The sequence below is a fragment of the Dermacentor silvarum genome, chromosome 9 (genome assembly GCF_013339745.2).
Source record: "Dermacentor silvarum isolate Dsil-2018 chromosome 9, BIME_Dsil_1.4, whole genome shotgun sequence".
Classification (NCBI taxonomy): Eukaryota; Metazoa; Arthropoda; class Arachnida; order Ixodida; family Ixodidae; genus Dermacentor; species Dermacentor silvarum.
The window spans coordinates 162,871,147-162,884,150 of record NC_051162.1 but is presented as its reverse complement, the minus strand read 5'-3'; the positions used below and the strand labels follow the sequence as shown (position 1 = coordinate 162,884,150).

The 13,004-nt window shown below is 48.1% G+C and overlaps 1 pseudogene; it reads left to right on the top strand.

Moving 5' to 3' along the window:
* Positions 1-8,016: 8,016 nt before the first annotated feature.
* LOC125939932 (uncharacterized) lies at positions 8,017-8,870 on the top strand (annotated as a pseudogene).
* The last annotated feature ends 4,134 nt before the right edge of the window (positions 8,871-13,004 follow it).

Sequence of the window (13,004 nt, the reverse complement as noted above, 5' to 3'; positions counted from 1 at the left end):
TTGGCCGCAACGGTAACCGTGCCTGATGGCGACTATGTCGTCGCCCCTATTCGTGATGTCCTCCTGGCGCGCGACATTTCTGTGCCACACTCCGTCGTTACCCTTGCCGCTAATCGGATGTGTCTCCCCGTTGTCAATTTTGGCTTGACAAAGCAAGTGTTACCTGAAGGCATAGCGGTGGCCACGCTCCGGTCAGTGCCAGACGACCACGTCACTGCTTTTGCAGCCGACGCGTCTACGGATCCTCCTGATTACCCGCAGGATGCCTTGAACCTCGACGGCCCATTACGACCCATGGTCGCTCCGGCCTTCGCCCCTGGCCAAGCAGCCGCCCTATATCGCCTTTTGCTTTCCTACCGCGACATATTTGACACTGGCAATCGCCCACTTGGTCAGACGTCCCTTGTTAAGCATCGGATAAACACTGGTGATGCTGTTCCCATTCATCGCCGACCGTATCGCGTGTCCACGGCAGAGCGGCAAGTTATTCAGCAGGAAGTCAACAAGATGCTCGCCAAAGGCATTGTTGAGCCCTCGTCGAGCCCTTGGGCGTCGCCGGTCGTGCTCGTCAAAAAGAAAGATGGCACGTGGCGTTTCTGCGTTGATTACCGCCACCTAAACCGAATCACTAAAGAGGACCTTTACCCGTTACCACGAATTGACGACGCTCTTGATTGTCTTCACGGTGCCAAATACTTTTCGTCCATTGACCTTCGATCTGGTTATTGGCAGATTTCCGTCGATGAGCAAGACCAAGAAAATACCGCTTTCGTCACTCCAGATGGCCTCTACCAATTTAAGGTTATGCCGTTTGGTTTATGCAATGCCCCCGCCACGTTCGAACGGATGATGGACTCTCTGCTTCAAGGTTTCAAATGGTAAACTTGGCTTTGTTACCTCGACGACGTCCTTGTGTTTTCTCCTACGTTTGAGACGCACCTTGAGCGCGTCACAGCTATCATTGACGTCTTCCACAACGCTGGGCTCCAATTAAACTCATCGAAGTGCCACTTCGGGCGCCGACAGATTACAGTGCTCGGCCATCTCGTCGATGCTTCCGGAGTACAACCCGACCAGGAGAAGGTTCGAGCAGTAACAGCTTTTCCTGTACCTCAGTCTGTCAAAGACGTCCGGAGTTTTGTGGGGCTCTGCTCTTATTTCAGACGGTTTGTGAAAGATTTCGCAGCAATCGCTCGACCACTCACTGAACTTCTGAAGAAAGACGTGCCTTTTACGTGGGGTTCCCCTCAGGCTGCCGCATTTTCACGCCTTATCACGATTCTGACCAATCCACCGATCTTGGCCCACTTTGACCCGTCCGCACCTACAGAGGTCCGAACCGATGCTAGTGGTTATGGGATCGGCGCAGTCTTAGCGCAACGGCCGCACGGACATGACCGCGTTATAGCCTACGCTAGCCGACTCCTGACAACTGCACAGCGCAACTATTCGATTACCGAGCGCGAATGTCTTGCTCTCGTCTGGGCTGTTTCAAAGTTCCGCCCATATTTATATGGCAAGCCCTTCTCAGTAATCACAGACCATCATGCGCTGTGTTGGCTTTCGTCGCTCAAGGATCCTACTGGCAGGCTCGGTCGTTGGGCCCTCCAACTACAAGAATATCCCTACACAGTGACGTACAAGTCGGGACGCCAACACCAGGACGCAGATTGCCTCTCTCGCTACCCAGTCCAAGACCCGACCTCTACGTCTGAACCTGACACCGACGCCTGCGTTCTCTCTGTTTTTCCACTGGTCCATGTCGTGACCCGTCCTTGCGTATCATCATTGACCGCCTGTAATCGTCACTTGCCGACAGCTCCCTTCACTTATTCACACTTCAAGATGGCGTACTCTACCGCCACAACGTTACTCCTACGGCCCAGCATTACTCCTTGTGATCCCTAAACACCTTCGCTCGGCTGTTCTCCACGAACTTCACGACCTCCCCACTGCCGGTCACCTCGGTGTGTCATGTACCTACGACCGGATCCGCCGACGCTTCTTTTGGCCAGGGCTTGCTCGCTCCGTTCCAAGATACGTAGCTGCGTGTGAAAAATGCCAGCGACGCAAGACACCGTCGACGCTCCCTGCTGGGTACCTTCAACCAATTGACATTCCTCCGGAACCATTCTTTCGGGTTGGTTTAGATTTACTTGGTCCTTTTCCTCTTTCTACCTCTGGGAACAGGTGGATCGCTGTGGCCACAGATTGCGCCACGCGCTACGCCATCAACCGAGCGCTCCCTACAAGCTGCGCCACAGATGTTGCCGATTTTCTTCTACACGACGTGATTTTATTACATGGAGCTCCGCGAAAACTTCTCACAGACCGTGGCCGGACATTCCTGTCAAAAGTTATCGCGGACATCCTGCAGTCCTGTGCCACGATGCACAAGCTATCCACGTCATACCATCCGCAAACACATGGCCTCACGGAGCGTCTTAATCGCACTCTCACAGACATGCTCGCGAAGTATGTGTCTTCCGACCACACTGACTAGGACCTCGCTCTACCGTTTGTCACCTTTGCTTATAATTCCTCGCGCCACGACACAACCGGTTATTCGCCATTTTTCCTTCTGTTCGGCCGAGAACCAGCACTGCCCCTCTACACAACCCTCCCTGTTCACGCAGCACCCACCAGTGAATATGCACTTGATGCCGTCGCCCACGCTGCCCACGCAAGGAAAATTGCCCGTGACCGCCTTCTGAACTCCCAAGAGAGTCAAAGGCGTTTGTACGACCCGCGACACCGCGACGTGCACTTCCCGCCTGGTTCTTTGGTGCTTCTATGGTCTCCGTCGCGTCAGGTCGGCCTGTCCGAAAAACTGCTGTCGCGTTACACAGGCCCCTACCGAGTGCTTCGTGCCGTGACTCCCGTCACCTACGAGATCGCCCCTGACGCCCCATCTGCTTCCCAGTCCAGTGATATCGTGCACGTTACACGACTGAAGCAGTATCACCCTCCCAGTGATGACATTTAGACGCTCCGGGACGTCGCTTCTGCCGCCGATGGATTATGCCACACGCGTGTGGTATTTGGTTGTTTGAACGAGGCGCGCGGGCGCCATCACTCGAGAAAAGAGAAGAGGAAGAAGGAGCTGGGCTCGCGCTGTGAATCTAACCGGTCAGCGCTGCAACCTCTGTTGTAAATACAACCTGTAAATAGTTGGTAGTCTTACTGACTCGTCCTTCGCATAACAATATCATTTTCATTTCCATACGGCATCTACAAGTCCGCTAACCAACCCTTGTTCTTTGGATGTGGTTGCAAGTTAATAAAAACCAAGATACGCGAACCACATGTGAAGTCAGCTAAGAATGCCTTGTCTTCAAACCATCCGCTCAGGGGTCTACTCTTGGCCGCAAATAAATTGCGCACATACCATGCAGTTTCAAGGAAATTCACCAGCCCTTCCCCTGTGGAGAAAATTTTCTACTACCTGGCGCACCCTGTACTGGTGTTGTAAGTCATTCTTCTCCCGGAGGTAATCCGCAGTGGATTTATCTGGAACGTCTTATCGGAGGCCTTTGTTCACTTGTTTTTTCTGGGACACGAGACATGCGTAACAACTTACTGGGAACTTATTTTGCCTCTCCGTCGTATTAAGTGTGACAGGTTTTACGATACCCGCCGTGGTGCCTTAGCGGCTATGATGGTGCTCTGCTAAACACGATGATGGTGCTCTACTAAACACGGTCGCGGGATGAAATCCCTGCCACGCCGGCCGCATTTCAATGGGGGCGACATGCAAAAATGTCAGTGTACCGTGCATTGTGGGCGTGGTATATATCCCCTGGTAGTCAACATTAATCGGGTGTCCCCCAGTACGGCGTCCCTCAAAATAAAATGATGGTTTTGGCGCGTAAAGCCCCTGAATTCAATTCTTCGGGATTGCCAAATTTTAAGGGTTGCTTGTAATCACAATAATATATTTTAGGTATTATTGCCTAAATTCCAGAATCTGAGTTTGTGTTTTCTGTGCTTGCAGGTAAACAATATGCTGGAGAGTCTTCAGCCTCGTGGCTATATCAGCTTAACTGGGCTTAAAATTTCTGGCAGAGTAAGTAGAATTGGCACCGATATAGCTTCCGTATAACGAAATCACTTTTACAGGGTACAGAAGAGGTGTTGCATTTGGAAAGAAATGGCGTAGTTTCCGCAGAGGAAACGTTGCTAAAACTGATTACACACATAAGACACCGCTCAAGCTTTCTGACTTCGGATTTAGTGATGATGTTGACAGGGTGAGCAATTTTCTCAATATTGTGTCGTTTCGTAAAACAACAATGTTGCTTACGTTCACACGCATATCAAAGTACGTTCCATACTGCGATAGCCAGCGGTATCAATGTTAATTATCTCAATATTGTGTGTATTTTGTAAAATAACAGGTCGTTTACGTGCACATACATGTCAGAGTACGTTCCTTGCTGCGACAACCAGTGGTATTACTGTTCACCGACAAAAGCACTACTAATCTAAAAATCTAACGCATGCTAAAGCACTATTATTCGAGCAGTTTCTTACACTGACAACAAAATTTGAGTGGTGGTTTCACTACTTCTATAAATCCTACAAATGCTCAAAAACATTCCCAACTCTCAACGTATGCGCGAAGAAAATGGCCACACATAAGTGAACTTACCGCTGTAAATTTATTTTCTAGAGAAATAAATTTCCCAGGATTGTAGGGCGACGTATTCATTATCTGTATTCAATGACGGTAAACAGCATTTTGGGACGTTCAGTTATCCATATGGCTATAGACATGGTGCATTAGCACGAAGTACGTCCCAGTGAGTTCAGTTTAACAGTAACTACAGTACTGACACGCCATGGCGCTTCCTTTATACAGGTGCGCACGCACGATCAATCCCGTGGGGAAATTTCGCGTGTTACGGTTTCGCTAATGGCAAACGTGTACTGTCATAGAAACGCTTACAGAAAGCCATCGGGCTGTGGACGTTATTGCCGTAGTTACCGTGGTTGGGGTCCGCAAGCTCTCACTTTCGTCTTTCACGTCGTCTTACTGCAGTCGTCTATCCTGTAATAAAAGTCACCAACGTGTTCGGCGTTCAGCCATTATCATCATCGTCATTGTCTTCTTGCAGCGATCGCTGATGTGCCATTGTAGTTATCAGAATGCTGTGTTAATCTTTATGGCTATTGCAGCATTACTGGCATCGTCGTTCAGATCGTGCCGTCAATGTCCTAGTAAACTCAGTTTTATGTTGTGTGCTCGAACAAAAGCGTTAAAATCAAATGAGCATGGTTGACCTGGTTGATGGCTGGAAGCACTGCGCCAATTGCGCAATCATGCGCCAAACCACCTATCCGCAATCGCACGCGCCAAAATGCGACTTTCTGGAGAAACCCCTAAACTTTGCGCGGCGCAAGTCTTTAGTGGCAGCTGCTGAGCGCTGTCCGCGAGGCCTATTTTGTCCAATTCGTTTCAGCAGCCGCCCCTGGCCACTACAGAGTGTGCCGGCGTGGCCAATCCAGTCCGCTTCAGTTGTCGCTCCGCCGAAAAAGCGTGCGGCGTTTCTGCGCGGTGGAAATTGACGGTTTTCGCAGCTCTTACGACTTGCTGGATCTATGACTGCCGGGAAATGAGCAAACGTGAGTATTTTCTCGTTTTTTTTTTTCAGTTGCAATGTGCACATCAGTGACTTGATTGTATACAAGGGAGGCAAAGAAGTATATTCCGATACCATCAGGACACGGCCATCGAGCGATCAGTTTGCGCAAGCTTCCTATATATGCCGTAGTCCGAAATAAATCAAAACAATTTTAATGGGATTCTCTATTGTTTCATTGTACACTGCCCAGCGATCATTTTAGTGCAGTTCAGTTATACTTTGCGCTCCCTAATGCTGTATGCGACGCACTTTGTTTCGGTGCGAAGATTCTAAATTCTTGAGGGACCACGCTGTGCGTTTACGGCACAACAAAAATAGCCTGGTGCTTGCAACAACACGCAAGAATTTTTAGCGGTTGTCTCAAAGCTTTCTAGGCTGTTTTCCGCGTCGAAGACGGGGGCGCTGACTTTCGTCAGCGTTATTTTATTTTTCTTCATTTCTTTAGTAACATTGAGGATCTCCGGCGACTACCGGCCGGCTGATTCATAGTGCGATATGTTGACAGCCGGCGTATTCGCTGACGTAAAGCCTTTGGCTCCTGCGTGTAGCGATTAGAGCACTGTACGGGCCGATTTTTGCGGCCCGGGCCCTGCCCGGGCCCGTTTTTACATTGGACGGCCCGCCCGAGCCCGATCAAAACTTTTATGGCGAGACCCGGGCCCGGCCCTGGCCCGGAAATAATCTACGTTACCCGCCCGGCCCGGCCCGCCACCCCTTTACCTTAGGCCCGAGCCCGACTCGAAACCGGCCCGAACCCGGCCCGAGACCGAAAAATACATGCTTTTTCAGAGTTGAGAAGCCCGAGAATAACTCGTAGAAAGCCCGAGCCCGGCCCGGGCCCGCGTCTAAAAACCGGAGCCCGGCCCGAGCCCGGGTCAAAAAGCACACGCCGTGCCCGAGCCCGGCCCGAGCCCGTGAAAAAACTCCTCTACCCGGCCCGGCCCGTGGGCCGGGCCGGGCCCGGGCTTTCGGGTAAGCCCGAGCCCGTGCAGTGCTCTAGTAGCGATGCGACGTCTGGAAAACAATTTTGAAAGTTTTAAAATTAGGTCCTACGCTAAGGTGCGTTGCTTATTGGATCGAAATTGCATCAAGGCGAGTGGCCATGCGACACTTAAAGATACGATATATTTCGTTTCCGCAAGAAATGCAGCCAGTCTTGCTCATAATCACGGTCTTCACGATGCGGCGCGCTCCTATTTAGTCTAAGAGATCAAATAATCACTACAAACAATACGTATTAGCTTTGTTTTAGCGTCAAATGGAGGTGCGAAGTAAATGACTTCTTAACAGCGAAGCTGTTTAAGCCAGCCTTAATTTGTGGTTTGTGGTTCGTATCAAGAAACTATGAAGAAATAAAAGAAAATAAGCTTTCTTGTCAAGGCGGGACTCAAACCTGCGTAACAACTGTCCCAAGGCGAGCGTCGTACACACTAAAAAATACGCTATACAGCCACGCTTGCAGAAAATGCATTTATGCGTTTCTATTATTTTATTATATTATTATTATATATTATTATATGATTACGTTCGAGTGTCGTCGTCTTCGTCCCCAGCTGGCGCGTTCGCACGCTCGTGCTTTGCGAGGTGAAGCAGAGGTTTTTCGCGCTATGCTCCGGCGAGAGATAAAGAAAATGAGAATGAGAGAGAGAGAGAGAGAGACGCATTCACGGAGCGGGTCTACTGGAACGCGTTGTTAGCATTGCAATGTGGTGGAACGTGGTGCCAACATTGTAACGCGGTGTCGGTGTTGCAAGCTGCGCTATGCAACGTGCAGTGAGGACCGTAAGTCCGAGACGCGCGAAAAGGAATTATCTCATCATGAGTAATAAGATGAAAAGTTCGCGCGCACTTCCGGAAAATGCTGGGACACGATCGCCAAGCTTCGGTGTTTCAAGCGTTGCGCGGCCGAGTGCAAGGTTAAGCGTTTTGTTGTTGTTGTTGTTGTTTTGTGGTCCGGACTTCTAAAGCCGCATTTTTCTGGTTTCAGAACGCTGCCCGAAATTCAGCATCGACGTGCTGAACAAGACGGATGGCAACGGAGACTTACTCTCTCTATGGTGTCGGCCAGCACTTAAAGACACTGACGGTTTCTGCACACTGTGCAACGTTACTCTGCATTGCTCGCAGCATGGTAGCACAGCTGTTATGCGTCATGCGATCTCGCAGACGCACATACAAAATGCGAGGGAAAAGCGCAACACTGTATGAAAAGCCCTATGCTTTCGGAGCAGGATATATTTTTCTAATGCAGCATCAGGGTCTTTGCCGAACAAGGTCGCCAAAGCGGACACGCTTTTTGCACTTTCCGCGGTGGAAAACTCTGTGCCGTACAGTAGGGGAGAAGTTGCAACCAACAAACGTGTACTTCCATATGTTCCCCGATTCAGAAATAGTGAAAGGTTTCCAATATGGCCGCAAGAAACATTCCTACATTATTTCTGATGGACTTGGACCATAGCTTCAGGCCAAGGTTCTTGAAGACCTCTGCGTTCCCGACATTTTCTTTTGTGTCCTGATTGATAAAACCCCTGTGCCTCAGGCCAAAGCTCAGGAACTCGATGGTCTTTTCCGGTACTACTCCGGTACTGCACGAGGTGTAGTTGGTGAACGCCTCAAATTATTTCGTCTGGGGCATGCCACAGCAGAATCACTATTTTCTTGCATTGAAGACGCACGTAATGAGCTTACGAAGAGCACATCAGTTGCTTTTTCAGTGATGTGCCGAATGTTATGAAGGCTCTGAAGCGCAAATTAAAGGCAGAAGTCAGCCTCGACATGGTTGACATTGGGGAGTGCAGCCTCCACAAAGTCCACAACGCATTTACCGCCGGGCTGTATTCATTTTGGTCTGAAATTGAATCAATTGTGTCTGACATCTACCAATATTTCAAATATGCGACAAGGCACGCAGATATGGCGCTGCGTAAACAAAGTCTTGGATTGGCTCAACTCCAATCCATGCGTCACGTAGACAGCCGGTGGTTGATATTGCTGCCAAGTGCGAACCGCGTACTCAACTACTATGATGCCCTAAAGTCTTTCTTTTTGAAATCTGCTAAGCCGAGATCATCTGCGTCCCTACGACACAACCGCTTGGCCTCAGAATTTGCCGACACCACACTACCCGCGACATTGCTTTTCGTGAAAAATGCCGCTCAAATCTTTGAGAAATTCCAAACATTGTTTGAATCCAAGGATCCTCTCCTGCACATTATTTACGATTAGATGATGGCATGGTTCGGCAGTTTCTTGGTAGATTTCTCAGGCAGGAATCTTATGCAAGTGTATCGGGGTTACGCCTGAAAGACCTCGATGTGGACAAAAGCGAGTACTGGAAGACAAAGCCTGAAATTTGTTTGGGCACTGAAAACGAAACGGAATCGTGGCCATCGGCACAAAATCAAACATTTCACTTAAAAGCAAGAGCATTTTACATAACTAGTGCCAAATACCTTATCTCAAGGTTGCCACTGGACAACATAGTGTTGCACTTATGGTTCATAAAGCCAAAGGCTGAAGGAGAGCTGTGCACAAGGTCGTTGCGGTACATCGCCAATTCCCTGCCGCAGGTCACTACTCCCAATGAGGTATCGGCTCTAACAGATGAGTGGAACTCTCTTGTTTGTGAAGGCTTTGACTGGTAAATGTCGACAAGCTTGGTAGCCCACTGGCAAAGTGTGTTTGCGCGCAAAACTCTCACCGGTAAACTCAGGTATACAAAACTTTCAAAGCTTGTGAGGGCTGTTATTGTACTCTCACACGGAAATGCTGACGTTGAGAGGGGGTTCAGTGAGAACAAGCACGCAGTTGATCATTGAAGCTTGCTCTCCATAACTAGCATATCAAGCCTGCGTCAAACGAAAGCTTACATGAAGCGCTACCATGGAGATGCTACCAAAGTGCCTTTCACCAAGGACCTGTTTGGGGCGGTGCGGGGATCTTACAAGGCGTACCGGGAACGGGTGTAAAAAGAGAAAGCTTCATCAACATCCTGTAAACGGAAGTCTGAATAACCAGCGCCGTATGAACCAGAAAGAAATAAGCTTATGGACAAAAAATCTGCTCTCCAAGATGGTCTGTCTTCACTTAAGGCCCTGCTAGTGAGTGCACAAGAACTCATAAGTAGTGGTGTGTCAGCTAAAGACATGTACAAGGTCGAGAGTGGAAATGTTTTACTGAAGGATGTGAACTCTAAACTGCCAGTTGTAATTTAATGCCTCGAAGCAGTCGACTCCCAGGTTCCATCTACAAAGGCGAAGTGAGACGTATTTTTGCTGTTTGATATCAGGAACGTTATAAATGTGAGTGTAGTTAGCCACATGAGTCTTTTTTATCAAATGCTCAAGCTAATGCTTATTTTATGACTTTCGCTTGCTTTAAATAGAGAATATTTTATGAACACCAAAGAGTACACTCTATAGCTCATTCTTGTGCTGTACACTGGTATTTTAAGTATGTGAAAACCAAGGAGGTCGCTCTAGTCATTCATGAGCTATAATATTTTCAGTGTGTCCCCTCCTGTCATTCCAGAGCTTTATACTCTTGAGTTGTGATTTTTAACAAAAAGTCTTAACGCACGAAAGTACAAAACTCTTTAGCATTTACAAAGGTGACAAGTGTGAGTGGCATTAGCAGACGGAATCTGTGCGATTTCACTCGCTTGCCAAATAACTGCATAGAACATTTGAATTTGTCCACTAGTTATTAAAAGTGCTCTTGGCCGGAATGATACTTTGTTAAGATCATGCTGTTTTAATTAAGTAGTTATGGCCTACGTCCTGGTGTTCAAAATGCAACAGCCATCATGCTCTAGGCCTGCTTTGTTTAGACTGGACCAACTTTATTTGGGTCCCGCAGGACGCGCTTAGGGCGTAGATGTTCCAGCAATAATGTAGGTTGATCTGTCAGTATAGATTAATCCTGAAAGACGTTTCATTTTATCTAAATACAAGATATTTGCTTTCAGGATAGGTTTATACTAATTTTTGGTAACTTAATTCAATTCTACATTGTTGAATGCAGTACGATTTTTCACCTGTTGGTCTTGTAATGTATTTTCGTCACGTTGTGCTGCTCCAAAATGAAATTCTTCTGCTCCAAAGTAGACAATTCCTGCTCCAAAGCTCCGGCAAAGTTACAATTTTGCTGCTCCCGGAGCTGCCCCAAAGCACTCCAGGCCACTTCCATCCCTGTGGTTCATAGATTCTAAATGGTCTGTGCACTAGACATTTCTTCTGAAAGAACAGATAAAATAAAAGTAAACCGACAGTAGGGATCTCCAAAAGCATGTAACCATGCAACATGCGTGACGTGTAGCAATAATGAAAATAGACTAATTTCTATTGCTTTAAAAGGCCACGCTGACGCGATACGGAATTTTGAAATATGAGGCGTACTCCCGTTCCGCAACCTGTCCATATATACAGGGTGTCCTAACTATCATGCACCTAGACTTGAAAATATGCAAATGCCACGTAGCTGGACAGAACCAAGGTAATGTTGTTTGCTGTCGCTTGAAAGTGCTGAGATCATTTTTTTAATTCCGCCTAATCATTTAATTAGTCCTGCTTAGTTATTCAACTTCTCAAATTTTACAATTAGGTGAAAAGTGTGTGAGAAAATTGTAGAGCAACGTGAAAAATTTCCGATACACCTTTCTGTTAATCACTACGTGCTACATAAAAGCTTTTTTCCGAGCGTGAAAGAAGCCCGCGAATATACGCACAATTGCCGCGCGACTGCCTGTTCGAGGAACTTTGCATGTAAACGTGGGCTTCGGGTACATGCCGGGGTTCACACGTGCCGCGACAAGTAATTCATCATCATCACAACCTCACATTAAGCCTGCAGAAGATATACGATGGGAAGAATGAGCCGTTCAGCACTTAACCTGTTTAGGAGCAGGTGCATCTAACAAACGTACATCATCTGGACACCAGGACATGGGTCCTTGATGCGGAACCGAGCAGCCCACGCCGCAGCCCGAGAAGACGTAAACCGGGTCACCACGCAGAGGCCACGTCCTCTTGGTAGCATCGAAAACATTATAACAAAGAAGTACATAGACATCCTCGAACATTACAAGGAGGTGTGGAAATGTTATCCAGGACCACGCGGAGTACTAACAAGAAAAGAAACAGTAATGTGGAGAAGCCTATATACACAGGAACGTACTTGCACAGAACTCTATTACACGCATTTTCTCGGGGACATATCGAAAAGACCGGAAATACTGCAAATACACCCTTAAAACCCTCTACCACATGGATTAGGGGTGCACAAATAACCCGAAGAGACTTCAAGTGCAGCCACCAGCAAAGACAAGTGGGAGGCACGCTGACGTGTCAGGACCCTGAGGACCAGCTTCGACTGGTCGACAGGGTCAGAGCCGTGGTTTCCTGGAATAAGCAGGCCACCCAACTAGGGGAACGCGAGCCTGGTCGTCACAATAAAGTTTATGCCATCCATCCATCGAAAGGGTAATACGTGTTGTTCGAGAGCTCGCATGAATTTCCGAATCTCGATAAGCTGGATGAAGTAAACACTCAAAAGGTATTATTGTACTTTTTCTTAATCAGCTATTAATTACTGCGAATCACCTGTCATCCCTAGGCTGCCACAACTGACGCCTTGTCCCGGAAGGAACAACCTTTTATGTTAGGTCTGTTTTTAAATGTTATCAAACGTCTTCGTAGAAACAGCCTGTTTAAAAGATTACATACGTTTGACATTATAGTTTCCAGCAGTAATGTTCGTGAGAATACGCGTTAAAATAACGTCTGTACACTGGCTTTGTTTACCTTTTTTCTTTCGGAGTCTTGAAGACAACGCTATGTTTGGTCAGTATAGTCCATCTTGCATCATATTTCCACCACGCTTGCGAGCCTTCAAGGTAAAATTGCGCAGGCACCGGGAAGGCCATGCTAGTCTTGCATTTCTGATAAATTTCGCAGAGCAAGACACAAATAACCTGCACAGTCAACAATATCCATAAACCAGTGACTCACGCTGATTGCAGGGGAATATAGGTGCGCTATCTTTCACTGCGACTGGAATATTTAGGACTTTCGATATCTTAAATACTGGACGCCTACAGCTTCCGCCCAAGGGTTATTGTGTAACGCATGGTACCATTTGACGGTCTCCTTATTTCTCTTTAACAGCAGAGCTGTTGTAGGTAGAGGCTGCGCCGTCCACCAGCCGGTGTCACGCATGGCGCAGGTTCTCAGACCCACCGCTAGGGGCGCTGCGTTCAATCAGACGCCGCGGCGGCTAAGGAGCCGACCAATTAGAGCGCGCGCCGGGGAAGGGGGAGAAGGAGCGCGCTCCCTTTCTCGCCTTGCATTCCGCTCGGTGCGA